The sequence below is a fragment of the Equus quagga genome, chromosome 10 (genome assembly GCF_021613505.1).
Source record: "Equus quagga isolate Etosha38 chromosome 10, UCLA_HA_Equagga_1.0, whole genome shotgun sequence".
NCBI classification, from domain to species: Eukaryota; Metazoa; Chordata; class Mammalia; order Perissodactyla; family Equidae; genus Equus; species Equus quagga.
The window spans coordinates 84,927,302-84,942,634 of NC_060276.1; the positions used below are offsets into that span (position 1 = coordinate 84,927,302).

Consider the following 15,333-nt stretch of genomic DNA (forward strand, 5'->3'; position numbering starts at 1 on the left):
CACACCACATAGCATTGGAGATTGGACTGGTGGTTACCATTGGGGAAGGGGGGAGGGGGGAGGGCAAAAGGGGTGGTTAGGGTCACATGTGAGGGGATGCACTATAATTAGTGTTCAGGTGGTGAACATGATGTAATGTATCCAGAATTTGAAATATGTACATCCGAAAAAAATAAAAATTAAAAAAAAAATTTAGAAAAATGAAAACAGTTGTTCACGTTGAAATGTTAAGTATATGCATTAAAAAACTCCACATAAACCATTTTGTAAGTCTATCTATCAATGCTGTTTTATTGAATTATCATATATTATATAGGGAAAAGGAAGTGGTGGTATATCTGAGGAGAGAAGGAAGGACCCTTTTTATAGTATAACTAACATAATTTAATGTACACAACAATCTTTGTAAGCAAAGTGGTAGATATTTCTGTAACAATGTCTTCTTTTCATAGGGCCACCTTAACAGTGATAGCCAGTATCTCTAAGCCCTTTTTTGATGAGTTCAGCCAGGGAAACTGTGCCTGTGGACACTAATCTCTCTGAATCCATGTTATTTAGTTTTACAGTGATGTTTCTTCAATTTCTACAATTCAGGCAGTGTATGGAAAATTCCTGATTAGAGTTGGTTTTCTTAAAGAGGGCATCTCCAGGGGAGTAGGTCAGTTAAGCACTTGCTGTGTTCTCAGTCTCCCCCACTGGTGTGGAGGGCCTAGTTGGGCGAGTGACACAGGTCAAAGGTATGATGCAAGTTTGAGTAGTTTCTTCTACTTCAAAACGCCAAATGGACATCAAGCATTATGTGTTACAAGGACGTATAAGTTAATGAAAACAAATTCTTTCTCATAATTGCTATTATAGCAACTCAAGTAAGAATACCAGTTATTTCAAGCTGATCAGAATCCTTGATTAGATATTAATACTGTAGGAATTTCCAATCTTTCTATGTTTGATTTACACAATGTTCAGCAAATTGTTATTTAGTACGTTGTAATTTGCTTGACACAGTCTTTCAGTGTTTCCAATATCTAGTGTTTGTGGAAAAAGGCTGCATATAAGATATAAGTACACTTGAAAAACTAATTAACAGCCTTCTGGTTTCAGCTCAGAAATGTCAACTGTAGAGCTTCCATCCTTACAACAAGAAAAAAGCTGGACAGCTTGCAAATTAGTGACTTTTGAACCCAACAGAAAACTGAGGTTTCAGGGCACACAGCTAACCCCAAATCAGGAGAGATACAGGTCCCACTGCAAGGAGAAACAGGACCTGAGCATTTGCTTAACTGGGACAGACACTGTTGAATGTCATAAGCTGGTAAAATTAAACTAGAAATTTTTTTTGTGTGTGAGGAAGATTGACCCTGAGCTAACATCTGTTGCCAGTCTTCCTTTTTGCTTGAGGAACAGTTGCCCTGAGTTAACATCTGTGCCAATCCTCCTCCATTTTATGTGGGATGCTGCCACAGTGTAGCTTGATGAACCATGCTAGGTCCGTGCCTGGGATCCGAATCTGCGAACCCCAGGCCGCTGAAGTGGAGCGCACGAACTTAATCACTATGCCACCGGGCCGGCCCGTAAACTAGAAATTTTTAATGAATTGCTAAAGGTTGGGGGCCACAGGTATAGGAGGTTCTCACCCTCTTGCAGACTTTTTCTTCAGGATCCCCACCAGGTGCTCACAGGGAAGATCAGGGAGTGTCTTGAGAAAGTTTCTCCCATGTGCTGGCTGGGATAGGGGAACAACAGCCACTGCCAGCATCTGCCCAGACATGTCTCCCCATCTCCCTAAGGCAAAAGTCTTAATCTGGGGGAAGAAGGGTACCAAAAACTGAGGGCAGTGTGGAAACGCACTGCATCTGGGCAAGGAGAGCAGGAAAAAGAAAGCAGCTCTGCTCTGGGGGAGGAAAGGAGCACCTGCTGGCCCAGAAGTGTGTTTGGCGGAGGATCAGGAGTGCTTATGAAGGCTGCAAGCCTAAGACCCGGAGTCACAGTGCCTGCCTGATACTGAGGATTAACTGGAGCATAAGAGGGTGCCCCCATCTCCCACCTCCCCACTACCAAGCTAACAAACGTGAAGTAAAGATAGCAATAGAAGTGATAAAATGGAATCATGAAAAATGCTCAGGAAAACCTAGAGAAAGCAGAAAGAGCAGAAAAAAGAAACAAAGAACAAACAAAAAGTAGCTAGGAAGGTAGTAGATTTTAATCCCACCATATTAGTAATCACTTTAAGTATGAAAAGGTCTAAAAGACTGATTGTCAAATTGGATAAAAAAGGAATACACAACTGTGTGCTGTTTACAAGAAAACCACTTTAGATATAAAGACATAGATTCAAAGTAAAAGGAAGGATAAAGATATGCTAACACTAAACAAAAGAAAGCTGGAATAGCTGTATCAATTTCAAATGAAGTAGACTTCATAACAAGGAAGATCAGAGACTTGATGTCTGCAAAATCATTTCACCTTTGCCATATAATGCAGCACAATTACGGAAATGCTATTTCATCACCTTTGCCATATTCTTTTGTTAGAAGCATGTTAGAAGTCCCACCCACCCAAAATACAGGTAGTCCTCACTTTACATCAGTCTAATACGTACAGATTTCAGGTACCATGGTTTAGTTAAATAACACCAGTTTCCTAAGAACATGGTTCAAATTTCTAGTACCATGGTATATTAACTGTGAGTAATTGCACAAAGTACAAAATTTATTGGTAACTTTGTTCTAGAAATCACTTGGTAAATAATAAATGCACATCAAGATCAGTGACCAATCATGTCATGTCATTCATCGTCTGTGATTTCTCGCTGTCCATTGCTCACTGTTACTCAGTTCACACACAGCAGAGCATATAGTTGTGTTCCTCCTTGTCCCCCAGTGATAAATTTTACAAAAATGGATGAGCGAAAAAGGGAATTGGCTAACAAAGATGAAAGTGCAGCAAAAAAAATGAAAAGTGATAACTGGAAGAGAAATTTGTAGTGAACATAAATGGAGTTATAGAAGAAATAGCTGACAGCAGAATGTCGGCACTGATGCCATGTGAGAAACTCTAGATATACAGCCAGAAGAACTTAGTGAAGGGAACTTATGATGTAAATGGGCAAGGTGGCTGTGATGAAAAGGATGACGATATCCTGGAGGAAGTCATACCAGCAAAAACCCTTCAGATTGAAGGAATGCTTGGAGATATTTCAAGACATTGGAGATCCTAACCTAGAAAGGAGAGGGACAGTTTGCCAAGGCGTAGAGAGGATGCTCACTCTATGTTGTGAGAAAAGGAAAGCAAGTACTGTTCAAACTACTCTTAATAAGCTTTTTACGAAGAAATTCAGAAACTTTAATTCTCAATATTTCTGATATTTTAAATTAGTGTACTAAATGAATAGTAAGTTTTACTATCTTTTCATTTCCCTTTATATTTATAGCCAAGAGTAAGAATCTTTAATGTTTTGACAAAATTTTTTAAAGATCATGGAACAATTATATTTTTCCCCATTAAGACTATTGGGATTACTTTTCATGCTTTCAGCGTCCACAGTCATTTTTGCAGTTCCCATTACCATACAGGACTGTCTATCCTATTCAGCAATTAAAAAGATGAAGTACTGATTCGTGCTAAAACGTTGATGAACCTCAAAATCATATCAAAGAAGTCATGCACAAAAGACCATCTACTGTGTGATTCCATTTATATGAAATATTTAGAAAAGGCAGACATATAGAAACAGAAAGTAGATAAATGGTCACTGGGCATGGGAGTCGAAACAGGGATTAACTGTAAGTGGGTACAAGGGATCTTATTGGGGCGATGGTGGTGATCGTTGCATAATTTGGTAAATTTACTAAAAAATGTTGAATTGTACACTTAAATTGGGTGAATTTTATGGAATCTAAATTATAACAAAGTTTTTTCCTTAAAAATGAAGGTGAAATCATGATATTCCTACAGTCTTACCAACAGGGCATGTCGTCAAACTTTGGGATTTTTGTCAATCTGAGATATAAGAATGGTGTCCCAGTGTGGCTTTAATTTGCATTTCTCTTACAAGTAACGAGTATCTTTTCAAAAACTTAAGAGCAATTTGTATTTTTTTTTTCCTGTGAATTGCCTATTTATATCCTTTGCCAATTTTTTTTTCTACAGACTTTTTCTTGATTCTAGGAGCTTTTTATACATTAGGGAGACTAACCCTTTATCTCTGATAAGTTGCAAATATTTTTTTCAGTTTGTCTTTTTTTTTTACTTTTGATTGTGTTTTTCCCCTGTTACAAGTTTGTTGTTGTTCCTATCAAGTAGTTGAAGTTTTCGGTTTTTTCTTTTAAGATGTCTGGACTCCATCTTTAGAAAAGTGCTCCCCAAATGTACCCCGTTGTCCCACCACCAGTTCCTAAAAAGTCCATGTTGACCCTGCTAATTGGAGATGACTTCTCTGTCATTGCTGAAGACCTCTGTGTATTTCTGGACTTTATATTCTGGTCCATTCGTATGTCTCTATTCATGAATTAATGCTTCCAATATTAATATTGTACCAATATTAATTAGTACCAATGGTTGAGGCCCTTAGGGTATTTTAAAATCTAGTATGGATAATGCCCCCTCATTGCCCATTTTTTCCCCCCTGAGTTTTCCTGGTTCTTCTTAACTGTTTAGTTGTGCATATGCCTCTAGAATCAACTTGTCTTGTTTGTGTCCAGATACCTATTGGTATTTTTATTGAGATAGTATTGACTTTATGAATCAATGTGGAAAGAATCATTTTTACAATGTTTATCCTTCCTGTTCAAGGACCTCCTATGCCTTTCCACTTTTCAAGACTTTTGTGTTCTTCAGAAGTGAGTTTGAGGGGCCAGCCTGGTGGTGTAGTGAGGAAGTTCGCATGCTCCACTTCAGCGGCCTAAGGGTTCGCGAGTTCAGATCCCGGCTGTGGACCTAGCACCACTTGTCAAGCCATGCTGTGGCGATATCCCACATAAAATGGAGGAAGATTGGCACAGATGTTAGCTCAGGGCCAATCTTCCTCACACACACACAAAGAAGTGTTTTTGAGTTTTCCTCTGAAGTTTTGCACATTTCTTGTTAACCTTTTCCCTAGATATTTATGTATATTTTTGTTACTATTATAAATGGGGTCTTCTTGTCCATTATATCTTTAAACCGTATTGTTGTTCTGGATTTCTTTTCTTTTAAATTTGCTTAGCCATGTTATTTTTCATTTTCTTTACTCTCACTTTAATAGCCCAGGATATTTCCTGAAAATTGTAAAATGCTTTTTACTGTATTTCTGCTTTGTAATGAAGCCTCATGAAAATTAATGTAAAAAAATGAAAGTACTGAAAATGGATTAGGGTTTCTAGTGTAAAAGTTGGTAGTGGTGGATTTACCATAAGTGCTTGAAGGCAGAGAAGGGTGAACCCAGAGTGTATTTTGACCTCGGTTTTGTGGAGGCTGGCTGAAGATGAACCAGAGCTTGAAGTCCTGAAAGTTAACAGACTGGTCGCTTGTATTAGGGATACACAAAATAACTATTTTGGCTAATTGTTGAGTGGCAAGTGTTAAAAATCAGTATTTGGCCAAGACCAAACCAAAATATCACCAACTTAGAATGAATCTCTGAGTTAAAGAAATCTGAAATTTTATTCAGGAATACATTATTATTGCAATTTTATTAAAAGTGTCAGTAGTCATATTTTTAAAGTTTGACATTGCGGAGTGTGATTTCTTAGCACTGTCAGCTGCTGGACTGCATGGGTGTTCATTAGGTCCTGTGTGTGACACCGAAGAGATAACTAGGAATTAAGTGCAACTCTAAAAGTGTGTTTTGTAATGTTATGAATGCTAATGCACCAAATAATTCTACTCTTTGTAGAATTACTTTAGAATCTTAATATCTATTATCTTGTATTGTTACTTAAAGTTTTAGATATTTGTTGACTTAACCATATATATTGTTTTTCCTTAAGTTATTTAGTGATTGCACTGTTCATTAATTAATTCATTCAACAAATATTCACTGTTTACCTATCATTTCTTAACATATTCCTTTTTAAAAGCCAGGTTTATTGAGGTATAATTTACATAGAATAAAACTCATTCCTTTTAAGTATACAGTTCAATGAGTTTTGACATATGTATACACTTGTGTAACCACCACCAAAATCAAGATGCAGAATGTTTCTGTCTCCCTGAAAAGTCCTCATGCACGTTTGCAGACCATGCCCTCCTCCTACCCCAGCCCTTGGCAACTGCTGATCTGTTTTCTGTCCCTATAGTTTGCCTTTTCTAGAGCTTCATGTAAAATCACATATTAGGTAACCTTTTGTGTCCAGCGTCTGTCACTTAGCATAATACTTTAGTGATTCGTCCATGTTGTTGGGCGTATCAACGGTTTGTTCCTTTTTTATTGCTGAGTGGTACTCCATTGCATGGGTGTATCACAGTTTACTTACACAGTCACCATTCGTTGAACATTTGAGTTGTTTTCAGTTTGGGGTATTATAAATAAAGCTACTATGAGTATTTGCCTACACGTCTTTGTGTGGGCATGTGTTTTCATTTCTGTTGAATAAATACCCAAGAGTGAGATTTCTGGGTTGCGTGGTAAGTGTATGTTTAACTTTACAAAAACCTGGCAACCTTTTTCAAAGGGCCTGAACATTTTGCTTTCCCAGCAGCAGTGTAGAAGATTTCCAGTTGCTCCAAATCCTTACCAGCTTTTGTTATTTAGAAATTTTTAGTTTTAGACGTTCTAGTGTGAAGTAATATCTGTTTTTTTTAGTTTGCATTTCCCTAATGACGAATGATGTGGAACATCTTTTCTTGTGCTTATTTGCATCCATATACCTTCTTTGGTACTCTTTTCATATTTTTGGCCCATTTAAATTTTTTTTTTAGTCAGTTTTGTTTTTTTAGATTTTATGGGTACAAATCTATCAGATAAGTGGTTTGCAATATTTTCTCCCTGTCTGTGGCTTGTCTTTTCTTTTTCTTAATAGTATCTTTTGAAGAGTAAAAGTTTTAGATTTTGATAAAATCCAGTTTATCAGTTTTTTCCTTGATGGTTTGTATTTTTTGTGTCCATCTTAATACATCCTTAAGAAGTTAACTGTTTTTTATGGAAAAATTAACAGCTCTCTCAGTCAATAATCAGCACAACCATCTACGGTCTACCAAAAGCCAGGTCACAGTGTGTGGCTGAGGTTAGGGCATATGGGGATCAATTGTAGGACATAATACAGGAAACATATTCAAGGAACAAATTGTGGGCCTCAGTTGCCCTTGTGGGGCTCTGAGGCTCTGTCCTATTAGAAAATGGGTTGGCGTTTGTGAGTGAAGGCTTGGGTTGATTAGGCTTGCCTGAGAATGACGTTGGTCTCCCATACTCTGTGTCCTTGAAAACAGTAGAGTTAAGATAATTGGAGGATATTGTGTCTGCCTTGGTGCTTGTATGGAGCTGCACCTGGCTTGGGGAGCTGTGAATTGGCATGTGGACCTTTGGCCTGCATGAGGGTGGTATAAAAGACTAGTGGGAAAGGGGCTGTGGTTTCTCTGTATCAGCAAGACCCACAAACATCTTGGCTCTCACCGGGGCAGTCACACACCACCCGTGTGGGTGAGGAGACAGAAGCAGCTGTGTACTTGGGTGGCTACTGGGCCTCCTGTGGAGATGGAGCTGCTGTCCCTGATGTATTTTCTGCCCTCTATCCTTCTCTAGAGCTAAGTAAATGTATTAACTGAAAACGTGCTTGGGTCTTGGGAGTCTGGTTGCCAGCTTGAACCCGTCACTGCAGCTGCGCTGCTGCACTGAGCCCTTGGACTGAAAAGTTAGCAGGAGGAACTGGGGAGACGCCGTGAGAGCACTTGTGTCGGGGATGAGGGGGACCCGAGCCATGGTTATAGCAATGAGAAGGTGCGGATCGTGAACATCTGCACGCATGACAAGCGCTGAGACTCCTGTGAGCAGTTCCTGCGGATGGTCTGGAGCAGAAGGGAGACCAGAACTCTAACCGCAGCTCTGGTGAGAGGTCTGAACGGGGCCGAGGCTCTTCTTAGTTGTGTACACATTTTTATTTTATTTTAAGTTTTAAAAATTTAACAAAGTGCTTGATATGTGCCAAGTACCGTTCTGGGCACTTTATAAATATTAAGTCATTTAACTCCTCGTAACAACTCAATACCGTTTACGGTTTACTGGTGAGAAAATTGAGGCACAAAGAAGGAGCTTAGTAAGTGGTGAAGCTGAGATTTGAACCCAGGCAGGCTGGCTCCAAATCCCTGCTCGGAACCCTTGCACTTGCTCTAGCTTCTCTTCCACATTCTTCCTCATAGGAAATGAGTGGAATCGTCTTTTGTTTTTAACGTCATTGTTGACTACTGAGTCGGAACATTCATTCAGGTGACAGCTGCACAGGGTTATGTCATTGGGCAGTTTCTGGGGAGCATGGATTCCTTACATGGTGCACAGGTGAGGATGGCACCTACCCTTTGGCTTGTATCCATCCTACCACCAGGGAAGTCCTGTACTACGGTTGTAGGGCCTCAATTCACATCCGGAGACCGCTTTTCTCTTGCGACAGCCCGTTCCTCAAGCTTCTTGGGATCAGAAGGTATATTTCCCTCCTCTCGGCATCCTTTGCAGGGCTTGCAGCCTTGATGACCCTGCAGGCTCCTGCTTTGCCTCTTCATAGAGGAGTGAGTGAGTTTGCTTTGGCAGGAAATCCAGGCAAGGTTTGAGTAATCAGTGTGCACTTGGGGCTCACTCAGTGCTTCAGACATTGCTTGGTTGTAGTTTTTCGCCTTTTCTTTGAAGAAATCTCACTAATCCATGGGCTGCCCCATCCAGGCCCTTTAGTCATAGCAGAGAAATCAAATTGTTCCTTTTCCAAGATAGCCTTATATTGCATGAATTATTATATTACCTCTTATATTAAGTCCACCACTTACGTGTGGTGGTGATTTATGTATTTTATTCATCTTTTTTTGACTAGGTGGGTGGATCAAACGGGGCTTTTTCATCATGATTTTTATTCTTTGCTACAAAGCAGTGATTTGGTTTCTAGGTCAACCTTGTAAGCAGCCTCATATTTTCCACAGCGCTCCAGCTTCCTCACGCCGCTGGCTGAGCAGAGGCTGCTGAAGGATGTTGATCAAGTTGCTGGTATTTTCATTGTTGTATTTTGTACCGAATGAAGCATGACACATTCCACTCTGTGACGGAAGCTGAGAGTGACAGTTATTTCTGTGTGGTGGCTTAAAATGGCAGAAGGTTACCTGCTTACTAAGGAAGAATCTTCAGGAGGTTCCCCCCACACTTCTGCTTTGAGCCCACAACAGGACTCGTGTATGGCATCTAGTAAATTGCAGTCTCATTGTTAGAAGGACCCACAGGCACAAAGAAGGAATAACTTTGTCATGTAAAGTTTTGGAGCTCTCAAATCACCTATTTAATATTATTTTTAATGCTTTTATTGGTAACGTGCCTGTGAAAAGACTGTGATCAGCGTCCACCTCTCATTTGGTTACTTTCTTTAATATTCCAATTCTTTATGTGTAATGCTTAAATTAAACATTATAAAGGGGGTTGATAAAACTCTTTTCTTGCCTCACTGAATTTTAGTTTTTCCAAGTAGAAGAATAACTCAAGTAACGGGTTTGGGGAGGAAGCAGCTCTTACTTGTACATGAAAAGCTCTCCATTACTCTCTATCATGCTCCATTTTTCTGCAAATAACTCTCTTAACTAGATTAACAAACATTGTCACGGAAACAAAGTGTCTTTTTCTTAAAACCATAAATCACTGCATTTATATTTACAAAAGCCATAAACAGGCCTTTCTCCCCTAACAGGAGGACTTAAACAGATGTTTAATCATCAGAGCAGTGACGATTCTGAAACATAAGGATGCTCTAAGGCTTTATGTGTGTTTTGTAACCTATATTCATAGGCTCCTTATATGTGGAACACCTTTACATTTTGGGGCAAAGTGCTGTCGAGGCTATTGTTGACCCCGGTACCCGCCTCCACAAAAAACCAGAGGCAGATTTTAATTAGAGCCACAGGATCATCAAAGTAGGTTTTTGGTTTGTCAACCCTCAGACTAGAATAGGAAACCTATGTTTATTCTAGTGTTTGTGCAATTAATAGTTCAAACCATGTAGTTATATGTTGATTGAGGATGTAGGAAACAAGGTGGGAAAAAATGCCTCTTGCTGGTGAATGTCACCAACTGCCTTCACTAACTGCACTTAGCGCCGTACGTGCTCATCTCTTTTCGTTTACTTATTTATTGCCTGCTCCTCCCTACCTGCCTTAGACCGTAAGGTCCATAAAGGCAAGGCCCTTGACTGCCTTACTCATGATTGCTCAAGTATTGCTTGCCTGAGAGTCTCTAGTCTTTGGTGTGTTGGTGGTGATGCATGGAGGGGAGAATCTTTTCTCACTCCTGGGCCTTCGCTTCGGAAGCCAAGCTGTGTTGTGATAATTATAATAATTTAAAACTGCAGCATCTGAAGATGATGACTCTCCGGGAGATTGAATTTCGAAGCAAACTTACTTATTTCTTGGAAGCTTAATGGATGAATTAAAAAAAGAGAATCATTTGCTTCTAGCTTTGGAAGCCAGAGAAACCAGAGGCTGAGGGGGTGTGCCCTTTTCCCTCAGTCTCCTATCCTCCTGCAGCTCTGATTTCTATCCAGGGTAACATGACCCAGGGGACTTGTTTGCATCTTTGAAAATTCCACTCTTCTGGCTGATTAGAGTAGTAATGTGGAAACACATCTTGTGTGCTCTCTACCATTCTAGAGAATTATTAATAAAGTCTCTGGCAATTCTCATTAAATGATAATTTTAAAAGTGGAAAGAGCCTTATGTATTGGAGCACTTGAATCTAAGTAGACTATTTTATTAAACTCTGTTAAAAATAATTATTTCCTGGAATTTTGTAAGATCAACTCAAAGTTAAATCAAATTATTTCTTCAAATAGGATCACAAAGATAACACAGTCAGAAAAAATATTTTTAAACTATTATTAATATAATTGACATCACTAATCATCAGGGAAATGCAAATCAAAACCACAATGAGATATCACCTCACATTTGTTAGAATGGCTATCATCAAAAAGACAAGAAAAAACAAGTGTTGGCAAGAGTGGAGAAAACACAAGAAACACAAGAAAACCTTGTGCGCTGTTGGTAGGAATGTAAATTGGTGCAGTCACTATGGAAAACAGTGTGGAGGTTCCCCAAAAAATTCAAAATAGAAATACCATATGATCCAGCTATTCCACTTCTGAGTATTTATCCAAAGAAAACGAAAACACTAATTCAAAAAGATATATATAGCCCCATGTTCATTGCAGCATTATTTGAAATAACCAAGATATGGAATCAACCTAAGTGTCCATCAGTGTATGAATGGATAAAGAAAATGTGGTGTGTATATACATATGTGTGTGTGTTTATGTATATTACACGCAGACACACACAATGGAATATTATTCAACCATAAAAAAGAATGAAGTCTTGCCATTTGTGACAACCTGAATGAACCTTGAAGGCATTATGTTAAGTGAAATAAGTCAGAGAAAGACAAATACTGTATGATCTCACTTATATGTGGAATCTGAAAAAAAAAAACCCCAACCTCATAGATACAGAGAACAGATTAGTGGTTGCCAGAGGCGGGAAGTGAGGGGTGGGCAAAGTGGGTGAAGGGAGTCAAGAGGTACAGACTTCCAGTTGTGAACTAAATAAGTCATGGGGATGTAATGTACAGCGTGGTGACTATAGTTAACAATACTGTACTGCATATTTGAAAGTTGCTAAGGGAGAGGATCTTAAAAGTCTTCATCACGCTTTTCTTTTGGGGAACTATGTATGGTGATGGGCGTTAACTAGACTTATTTTAGTGATCATTTCACAGTAGATACGCGTATTGAATACTTATGTTCTACACCTGAAATTAATATCATGTTATGTGTCAATTATACCTCAATAAAAAATATCATTGTATGTATTTGGACCAGAGGTGATCATCTTACGGGAATGCTGATTTGAAGTCCTTTGTTCAGTCCATGTGTTCTTAAGTTTGGATTTCCTTGTACTGGGAGACCTCAACTTTAACATCCACTTAGGTGAAGCTTTATCACTTTTTTGAGAGATTTTGCTCTGGGAATTCAGGAGGTAGTCTTGGCAGTCTAAATGTGCCGGTGGTTTTGCTTTGATATGTCATCTCAGAGATCCCCAGGGTTTATTTGGATGATAGGCCCCATTGGCTGAGGTCTCCTCCTTTTCCTTTTTCTTGTCTTTTCTTCTTTTTTTCTTTTCTCTGCTGATGCTATGAGACAGGTCTTGGAGGACAGTATTGCCAGGATGATAGCAAGATGTGTGCAGGCAACTCTGAGGTGTTGAATATGACGAGTGTTTGTGTGCGATGGGCAGGTGGTGGTAGGAAGTGGAATTGGAGAGGCGGCGGATGCCAGGTCTTTGTGGGCCTTGAATGCCATGTTAGGGAGCTTAGATTTCTTTTTCAATGGGAGATGAAGTCACTAAAGAATTTTAAGCAGGGCTGTGGCATGACTAGCCATATTTGTGATTCAGAGAAATTAGTCTGGGGGTCGTTGGAGAATGGATAATTAGGGAACCAGGTGAGAAGCAGGGAGGATACTTGAGAAATTATTGTGTCAAGTCCAGGCTGGAGACTTGAAGCAGAGTAATGGTAGGAAGTTGAACTGGGGCCAAGCAGGCAGAATGCTGGAGAAGTAGGGTTGGCAGGACTGGGAAAGGACAGGGTGTGGGAGTGATGGAGTGCTGCTCAGTGGTACCATGTTTTTTTCTTGAATCAAGTAATCACTCAAGTGCTTGAACCAGAGTTGCTTTCTGAGAAAAATCTTGTTTGTGATTTTAGAACCTCTCTTCAGCAGGCAAGAATATACAAATCAAGATCTTTGATTTTTTTTATAACAAGTATCTTTATAACCAACATACCTTGAAACTGTAGCTTATAGACCTTTTAAATTACCAGCTATTGAGGTCCTCAATAATGACCATAGTCATGTTTGTCATTCGTCCTTCTCATGTCAGAAGCCTGGCTGAAAATTTTGGTATTTGAGAAAGGAATGTTCTTAAGGAATATATAACTTATTAATTCTTAGAAAAATAATTTTAGCCAAAAACATCAGGAAATGACAAATTGGACCATATTATCTTGTCCTGCAATATTCCACCCCCAGAATTGCCCTTACAGAACCAAAGTAACATTATGTCTTTAGTTTTCTCTGAGCGCTACTTATATGTGGAATGCCTTTGCATTTTGGAGAAAAATGTTATTAAGGCTATTGTTGATCTTAGTGTCCCCTCCCCCAATTTCCACAAAAACCCTGAGACAGATTCTTCTTAGAGCACAGGACCAACTAAATGGTTTTTTTAATCTGTCAGCCCTTAGGCTAGAATAGGAAGCTCGTGTTTATTCTTGTTTTCCATTTTATTCTTGGCAAAAAGCACAGAGTTTTAAGCTTATTTTCTATGGTTTTCCTCATAAACTTTTTTTTTTGATTATGACTTTTCTTTTGTCCTTTTTCTTATTTTGTTCATTGATGTTTTAACTGGATTTGCGCTTTTACTTTTACTCATGTTAATTGGTTGGATAAATATTTAAAGTATGTTTCTAAGGAGAATGAAGATTTTAGATGACCCTATCCTATTTATTAGGATATTTAAGGAAAGGACTGCTTAGACTTCCTTGGACAGTATTTTTTTCTTAATGACTTTAAAATAACACCTTAGTACCCAAACATAATATACGTCAACAAAAGAAATATTAGGATGGTTTTTGTGGTACTAAGTGGCATTTCTACTCACTTGACCCCTTGTATAATTAATGTCTATAATATATATGTCCATTTTATAAGACTTGGAGCACCTTTTGAGTATTTTCCAGGAGTGTAGACTGTAGTTGCAACTTCACTTTTTATGACACAGCTCCTGTCTGCAGTGTTCAAGAATGTGACATCCCCATCCCAATTATTTCGTTATTTCTTTGGGAAGAGCAATTGGATTCTTCTGGTGATTGCGTTTTGGTGTAACTCATGTGACCAGATTTCCAAGATTGAGAACCAGGCCTAGGGTTTTTGTTTTGTTTTTGTCCTGGGCAGCCCTTATCCTTTCGGTGAGACTTCTGGCTTTATCCAGAAGCCAACTGACTTCAGGACAGGGTGGTTCCCCCGTTCCCAAAACAGGAAGGAACTGGAATGAGAAACAGAAAAACAGAAAAATAAATTAAGAAAAACTAAATTATGGTCAAAATAGCTTCAAATAGGGCTTTAAAGTTGCTTGGAAATTATTTGCCCATTAATATCGGAGCCATCCCTTCCTGTTTGGGTGTAAATCAGCGAGACCTCCAATTTGCTGCTGCTGCTGATGGATGTTTTGAACCAGAACAGTTAATACCTTCACGATAGGCTTAGATTCCTTACAGTTCTATATTTCAAGTGTTTTTCAAGGTGAGTTTGAGAGCAGATGTGGGCAATGTAATTACTTCCCCTCCTCTGTGCTTCTGTCGCACTTGCCTCTGCTGCAGCACTCCTGCTCTGTGCTAGAGCTTCTTGTCATTCTGAGTAGTATCCTACCTTAGTCATCTCAGGGCCCTTAGCATTTAGTGGCTGAGTAAGGCAGGCAACAGGGAGTCCTTTCCTGGTTGATTTTCATTTGTTATAAGCCTGGGTACTCTAAAATTCAGTGTATCTTTACCAGATTTTACTAGAAGGCAGAGCCCTCTGAGGCCCTGCGAATGTGCACTTTCCCGGCTAGCCACTTGAAGATGTGTTGTGCATCTAGTTCTGTGCTTATGAGCACTGGCTTAGGAGTTAGAAGTCTTGGGTCTGAGTCACTGCTTCACTCTTCAGTACCCATCTGCGCTTGAGCAGACCGCTTACTATCTCCAGATTTCAGTATCTTGATTTACAAAATAAGACCAATATGTGTACTGCCTACCTTAGAGGGCTTTTGCCAGGAGCAAAATTAAGTGTTGTGTGTATAAAGACTTCTAAAGACTGAAAAATACCCTATACGTGACATTTGTCATTCTTACATAACCAGGGATGATGATACCTTCACAAAAATTTGATTAGATCTAGAACTTTATATCACTGGACTCATATTTTAATTTGAGATCAGTGGATCATAATATAGGTATTAACAGTGTTGTATGACCATTTCTAAGAGCTAACTGTTCTTGAGCCATTATAGAGAAAAAGCTCTTCAGTTATAAATATACCAAACCAGTCAAGTGGTTTTGTTTTATTTTATTTTTCTTGCTTATAAACAATAGAA

General features: G+C 39.0%; 1 protein-coding gene across 3 annotated transcripts in view; it reads left to right on the forward strand.

Moving 5' to 3' along the window:
* SLC9A7 (solute carrier family 9 member A7) overlaps positions 1–15,333 on the forward strand; it is a 153,687-nt gene that overhangs the window by 28,752 nt on the left and 109,602 nt on the right. The gene's annotated exons all lie outside the window — the stretch shown is intronic.